Source organism: Callospermophilus lateralis, chromosome 17 (genome assembly GCF_048772815.1).
Source record: "Callospermophilus lateralis isolate mCalLat2 chromosome 17, mCalLat2.hap1, whole genome shotgun sequence".
Lineage (NCBI taxonomy): Eukaryota > Metazoa > Chordata > Mammalia > Rodentia > Sciuridae > Callospermophilus > Callospermophilus lateralis.
Window position 1 is genome coordinate 75,559,596 of NC_135321.1, and position 6,776 is coordinate 75,566,371.

Below are 6,776 nucleotides of genomic sequence, written 5' to 3' on the forward strand. Positions count from 1 at the left end.
GTATGTGCCTTGGCCTAGAGAACCTGCTGTTCATGACACCATACCACCATCCTACACTGCGATCCAACAGTTAAGGTTCCTTTTTAAATAGTTTTCCCAAGTAAGTGATCAGACCTGTGTGGAGAATGGCAGATAAGAAGAATTAAGATAAACACACTGAGGGGAAATAGCCCTGGAGTTCAACAGCAGGAATCCAGCCTAGCTATTAAAAGGGGTGTGTGCCTTCCTTTGTTGGAACCCAAGGATAAAGCCAACGGATGTCAGGCTGTGATGAACTGGAATGCAGCCCCTGCTTTGGGTGGTTGCTAGTGCTGCATGTGGCTCCCTGGCCCCCCTAGATGAGGAGGGGAAGCCCAGTTTGCACCCCCAAATCCCTGCACAAAACCCCACAACTGAACTTAGCAAATGGCTTGTCCTTATTCACCTGTCTCTATTCCCTTGGCTTTCAGTGGGGGCTGTGCCGGGGTCAGTGGTGGCCCTGCGACACCAATACCCAATGCCCATTTCTCTGGCTCACACCAATTCAGTGAGATGCCTCTTCTGCTCCTTTGGGGGTGGGTGCGGTTGGCAGACTTTAAAAACAATAAAATCGTGAGCCTTCCTCTTTCCAACTAGAGTTAGCAGGGCTTCTCTGTGTGAGGTGCCTGAGTTTCAGGTGAAGAAAGGCCTTTGATTTCTTGCCAGTGGTTTCAAAGAGGAGAGCTCTTGGGTCCCACCCAGATGGTGGGATTTGCCACTGGCCAGAGCTGCCTCCCATCCTCCTACAAATTACCCAGGGCATCAAAGATTTGATTTCAAACACCCCATCAGAGATCCATGTTCACTGGGACCAAAAGATGGTCCTGCATGTTCAGTGGCAATAGGCAAGTAAAGGGCTCCACTATGGTTACGATCATGACATCCCTAGGATGGCTGCCATGACAACAGGGACTGCTCCGAGCCTCTAGCCAGTGGAGAGGGGGATGCCTGGAGGCCTGGGCGGTATTGATCATTCCCACTGCACCACTGGAGGCCTGATCTGGGCCTCGTCCACACCCCCTTTCCTTGGCTTCTTGCCACCTAAGGAAGGGTGACATTGGTTGGGGATTCATTGATGGAGGGGAACACAGGCTCAGCCTCACCTCGGCTGGAGGCCTCAGTGATTTGCAGAGATGCCAGGAACTGCGGATCCAGGCTTGAGGTCTGGGCCCCCGGCTGAGCAGGAGCAGCCAGAGCTGGGGACTAGTTGATGGTTGTTTCCTCTCCCTGCATCTGGGAAGTGCAGGGGGCAGGGGGAGAGGGAGGCCTGGACTGAAGGACCTTGTGTCACCTTTGGGTCCTGGATCTACCCAGCGTTGGAGGATCAACCTTGCTGGCTTCCTCCCGGAGTCCACTGAGAATTTGTCTTCCTTTAGGACCACACACACAAGGGTAGGGAAAGGAGAATCAAAGACAAATGTTTCCAAAGGCTGAAGCTGAAGGAATCAATTTCATGAAATATGGCCAGCTAGTGTTGCAAGTCAGTGGAGCTAGGGGCTTTTCTTTTCTCTCTGGCAAAGCCAAAACACACTAGGGAAGAAGTTCTGAAGGAGTAAGGGAGGGGGTAGGGAGAATTTTGCTCCCAGAGGATGTTTGGCGGGGTCTGGAGACTCTTTGGGAAGAAGGATGGAGGCCAAGCAGGCTGATAAATGTGCTATAAGCAATAGAATGGCTTCCACAACAAAGAACTCTCTGACCTCGAGTTGTCCATGGTGTCGAGGTTGAGAAACCCAGTCCTGGAGCCACCAGCCAGAGGGCTGGTCCCACTTAGTGACTGGGCGATCTTCCCATGTGGCCAGGCCTTAAGCCAATGGTTTCAAAGAAGAGATCTTGGGTCCCACCCGGGTGGTGGGATTTGCCACTGGCCAGAGCTGCCTCCCGTCCTCCTGCAAGCTAGCCAGGCCACCAAAGATTGGACTCCAAACACCCCATCAGAGGTCCATGTTCCCTGGGTCGAGTCTGAACCAGGTGGGTGTGAGGGGCTTCTGTTCTCGCGTCCAGTCTAGTGGGAGCCTGGAAATTGTGACTCTCTTGGGAGGAGTCGGAATGGACCATCAGTGGATCAAAGGCCCAGAACTCCATGACTTGGGACAACATGTTAGATCTCGGGATCACCGTGGACCAGGGACTTGGGCAGGGCTTGGCTGGGCCATCCAGGGAGCATGGAGCAGATCAGATGGCGGCATTTGGTTGGTTCATGGGCAATCTGGGAGTCCAGGCTGTCTTTCTTTCCATGTCGGATACATTGGTATGGGTGGCTGCAGGCCGGACTTGACCAAGAACGGAACTCAGGACTTGGATGCAGTCAGTGTCGGAGGGTGACCGACTCCCTCATGGTACTTTAGGGTCCTTTAAGAGGTCCCATGAAAAGAAAGAGGCAGCCACTTCATAATGCCTTGGCCCAAACTTAGGGGAGGGGACACATAGACCCTCATTTTTATGGGGATGTGTGAAAGGACCAGCACCATCTCCAACTGTGCTCTATCCGAGGGATTGTGCAGCATGTTGGGAAAGTTAAGACCCAAGGATGAAGCCAAGTGGGCTTTCTTCTTGTCCCAGGATAACCAAGGGCCAGGGGAGCAGTGAGGCGTTTAGCAGATCAGAAATCTGCTGATGTAGATAGGAGGGCTCAGCTTAGCAGCAGGTAGCTTTCCACTGCCAGGGGATGCCTCACCTTCCCTCGTCCCTTCCTAGGCCATCCCACCCCTCACCCCACATGAATGGAGGACTTCCCTGAGTCTACACCACAGCCAGCAAAACAGTGCGGCCCACTCACATTCCCAGCAAATTTGCTCCAGGGCTAAGACCGCATCTGCCAGGTGTCGACTGGATCCAACCCTTGTGCCCCAGCCCGTGGAGGCTACCCAGGAGCCCATACCCGAATGTCCATCTCCTGCTCCTGAGCAGTTTCTTTGGCAAACTCCCAGGGACTCTGATGGGCCAAAAGGGGAGGCCGGTTTGTTGGAGGCAGGCCTAGGGAGGTGGTTTGCTATTACCTGCGTTACTGTGGTGTAACTGTAGGTGAGTCAGCTTGTGCCTCCTATTTAACACCCTCCTGGGTTAGACGTGTGTGGCTGAGTCAGGTGCATGATCACACTGGCTGCCTGGTGCCCATCTCCACCCCTGGGGGCCCTGGAAGCTCCAGAGCTTCCATTCCCATTCTCCTCTCACGTCTCACCCCCTCTTCCTCCCTGTGACTCCATGCAGACGCATCTTGGGTGCAAGCACATTTCTATCCTTGAAACCACTATCCACTTGCTGTTCGCTGGAGACTGCAGGCAGAGGAAACGGCAGAGATGTAGAGATTCTTGTATCTCCCAGAGTTAGCAGAAAGGTAGGCTGTGCTGTGGTGCCCGGGGATGGCTGGGACGAAGACATCCCTTCAGGAGAGCTGTCCTTTCACACCGTGATGATGGTAATGACCCCAAGTGCCATGTATCTAGGATATCCTTCATACATTTCAGCTATTTAAAAAACTGCCTCAAATTTCCTTTGATAATCACATTTTAGAGTGACTCTCTGTGGGTAGTGCAAGTTTCAGTCCAGTAACATGTGGCCCAAAGAATTGTGCACTGTGTAGATCAAAATAAAACAAAAACAAAAATAAAACAAATGTCCCTTTCCCCACCTTCCCTTAGAACATCTTATATTGCTATAACAAAATCCCCAAGGGTGGGTACTGTATACAGAAAAGATACTTATTTTGGCTCATGAGTTGGAGTGGAGGAAGTTCAAGGTCACAGCATCTTCTTGGCTTCTGGTGAGGGCCCCACATTGCATCCAAACATGGCAGAAAGGCAGAAGGGGAAGTGGGTATATTTCAAAAAGGAGGCATGTTTGCAAGGGAGAGGCTGAGGGGAGGCTGGCTGGAGCCCACTCTCCCAGTAGCTAATCCAGTCCCTTGAGATCTAACCTGCTCCCCTGCGACCTAATGCAGTCTCAAGAGAACTGAGTCTGTGCCTCAGGAAGAAAACATTAACCCATTGTGACCCTGAAGTTCCCATGATCTGGTCATCAGTTACAGGTCCCACCTGTCCCACCTCCCAACGGGATTGGATTTCAGCATGAGCCCTGGAGGGGACCTTCAGGCCCTAGCACACGGGTGAGCGCAGGCAGATGGTTCAGAGTGCTCAGATGCTAAATGAACAGGCACCTTTCTGGTTTTGAAACAAACCTATTAGGATCCTTTAGACAATTCAAAACTACCAAGCACAGTGTTGCTTTTTCTTCAGTTTCAATTCAGTTTGGAAAGGTAGAGAGAATAATCCCAACACCCTGGACATGTGGTTCCCTGCTGTGCATTTGGGGAATGCTCTGGAATGTTGATGGAATGCTTTTTCCTGCAGGGATCCACCTGCTTGCCCCGAGGAACAGACTGGTGAGTGTCCACCTGGGTCCCTGCACATGCTCCCTCTGTGGACCCTGTGCTTGCTCGCTGTGTGGCTCCTGCAGACTGTGCAGCCTGAGTGTTTCCTGTGTGCACAGGCAGGCTCCCCTCCCCGCAAAGACATCAAGGAAGAGAAAGCAGCTCTTTCAATAATCTTAGAAGCCAAACCCTGTCCTGTTGATTTTACATTTGGCCACAACCTACTTTGTGTTTTCAGAACCGGGAGCTTTCTTGGGTGTCAGTGACAAATGACTGTGGCTTGGCAGAAAACTGTGCCCGGGACACTCCTGCCTTATTTCTGTCCTTGTGTCCTTGTGGCAGGTGCAGTATTTACTCAGCTATTTTCTCCCCCAGTGGAAAGTACACCAGAGCCGCCGATTTATTTACTGAAGGACTACCAAAGAAATGGTGCAGGAAACATCTCGCAGGGTACGTGACCTTGGGTGCTCAGTGTGCCTGTGTCTGGGGTTGCGTGTCCTGCTGAAGAGGAAATCAATGCCTCGGGTGCTTCAGAAAGTTGGGGGAGTCCCAAACCCGCACAGTGGGAGTGGGGCTTGTGCAAGGGCAGAAACCGCTTGGTTGGGGACCACAGTGCCCACTCACATGGGCATAGGCTTCTTACAGTGTCCGGTGCGGTGCCATGTGCTCAATGTGGCTCTCCACCGTCTGTCCAGCTCAGAGCCACTCCGGAAAGCTCTGCCCAACCAGGGGAATGCAGGAATGGAAGGAATCTGTCCAGCCCATGGAGGGTGGCTGAGTGGCCAGGCTGCCTTTCAGCGACCCTTTCCCTTGGAATGACCTGCTGTGAGTCTGCAGGGAAGGGCCGTAGCCAAAGAGAGGCCACTTCAGGGAGGCACAGGCCTAGGGACCTTGGCTGATGGGAGGCCTCGTCAAGGTTTCCGGCAGTCTGCAGGGCTGGGGACAGCCCTTGTGTCCCCAGGCTATGGGACAAGGACTAACTGTCCATCGTGTGTCTGGGTTGATGAAGGACACGTATGTGAGATGCCGAGGGCTGGTTGTGCGCAGGAGATGGTGAGCCAACGAGAGGGAGATGGGGAGTTGGTGACTCCGAGTCCTGACAGCACAATGATCCGCACCTTGGGACTGGGGGCTGGGTGTCACTTAGCGTTATCAGGTGATTCTCAAGCGTCTCCAGGCTTGATGGCTGCTGGGCCCACTCAGTGGACCCAAGCCGTGTGTGGCCCCTTTGATGGAAGACCTTCAGGCCAGCCTCATGGTGGTCCCTTCTCCATGTCCTTGGGGCCAGGAGAGTTCAGTTCTGACTGATCACTGAGGGTCCCAAAGGCCCGGCAGGACAGTTTGTGCGCATGTTAATCTGGATTTTGTTTGCAGGTCCCTTCTTGTTAAAAATGCAACAGTATGCAGTATCATACGCTATCACACGGCATTCCCACTGCACAACACATGCCATACGACACAGGAGAGCACCACCCAACCCAACCAGCAGGGCTTTGCGCTCTTTGATTCCACCAGGGTACGTGTTGAGCCCAACAAAAGCCCTGTTCTAAGTTTTATCTGGAAAGTCTAAACCCACTGAGGGGTCGTGTTCATTGACACTGAAGGAGTTGAGGGGGGTAGAGAGACGGGAGGGGCAGTGGGGACAAGGAAAGAGCCCAGGATGGGGACAGGCACAGGGATTGATAGTCCAGAGTCTCTTGGGGCTGGAGTTGTGGCTCAGTGGTAAGAGCACTTGCCTGGCATGTGTGAGGCCCTGGGTTCGATTCTCAGCACCACATATAAATGAATAACATAAAGGTCCATCCACATCTAAAAAAAAAAGTACTCGAAGGACTCAAAGGTCCCTAAAAGTAGCAGGACTTCAGACCCATGATCTCCTGGAGCTACAGGAAGCTCCACCCCAGGCTCCCCATCCTGGGCCCAAGGTTGGGAAGCAGAGGGGGTAGCTACACTGACTGCTCTGACTGACCCCCGCCCCCCAACATTTCCATGTGGCCAGGATCTCTGTGTGTCTCTCTGGGACGAAGCTGTTTGGTGGCATCTACTAAGTTCAAGCAAACTCCTCTTACAACCATCCACGACCTGGCAACATAGCTCCTCCAGAGGGACAAGGGTACACAGCTACAACGACTATGGGCATCATGGTCCACAGCACAAGCAAGTCATGGTCTATCTGCATAATGGAATATTATTCAGCCCTAAAAGGAACAAAGCACGAATACCTACTGCAGTATGGATGAAGCTGGAAATCATCATGCTGAGTAAAAGGAGCCAGACTCAAAGATCCCAAATTGTCTAGCTCTACTTCGATAGAAGAGATCCATTCAAGGAGATGGATCGATGGTCACCTGGGGGTAGGGGAGGGACTCACAGGGGGAAACTGCTCAATGGA

General features: G+C 52.7%; 1 long non-coding RNA gene across 1 annotated transcript; it reads left to right on the forward strand.

Annotated features, from left to right (window-relative positions):
- Positions 1–4,758: 4,758 nt before the first annotated feature.
- Positions 4,759–6,574, forward strand: LOC143638097 (uncharacterized). Its single transcript, XR_013154542.1, has 3 exons — positions 4,759–4,834; positions 5,759–5,900; positions 6,384–6,574. It is a non-coding gene; the product is annotated as an uncharacterized LOC143638097 (long non-coding RNA).
- The last annotated feature ends 202 nt before the right edge of the window (positions 6,575–6,776 follow it).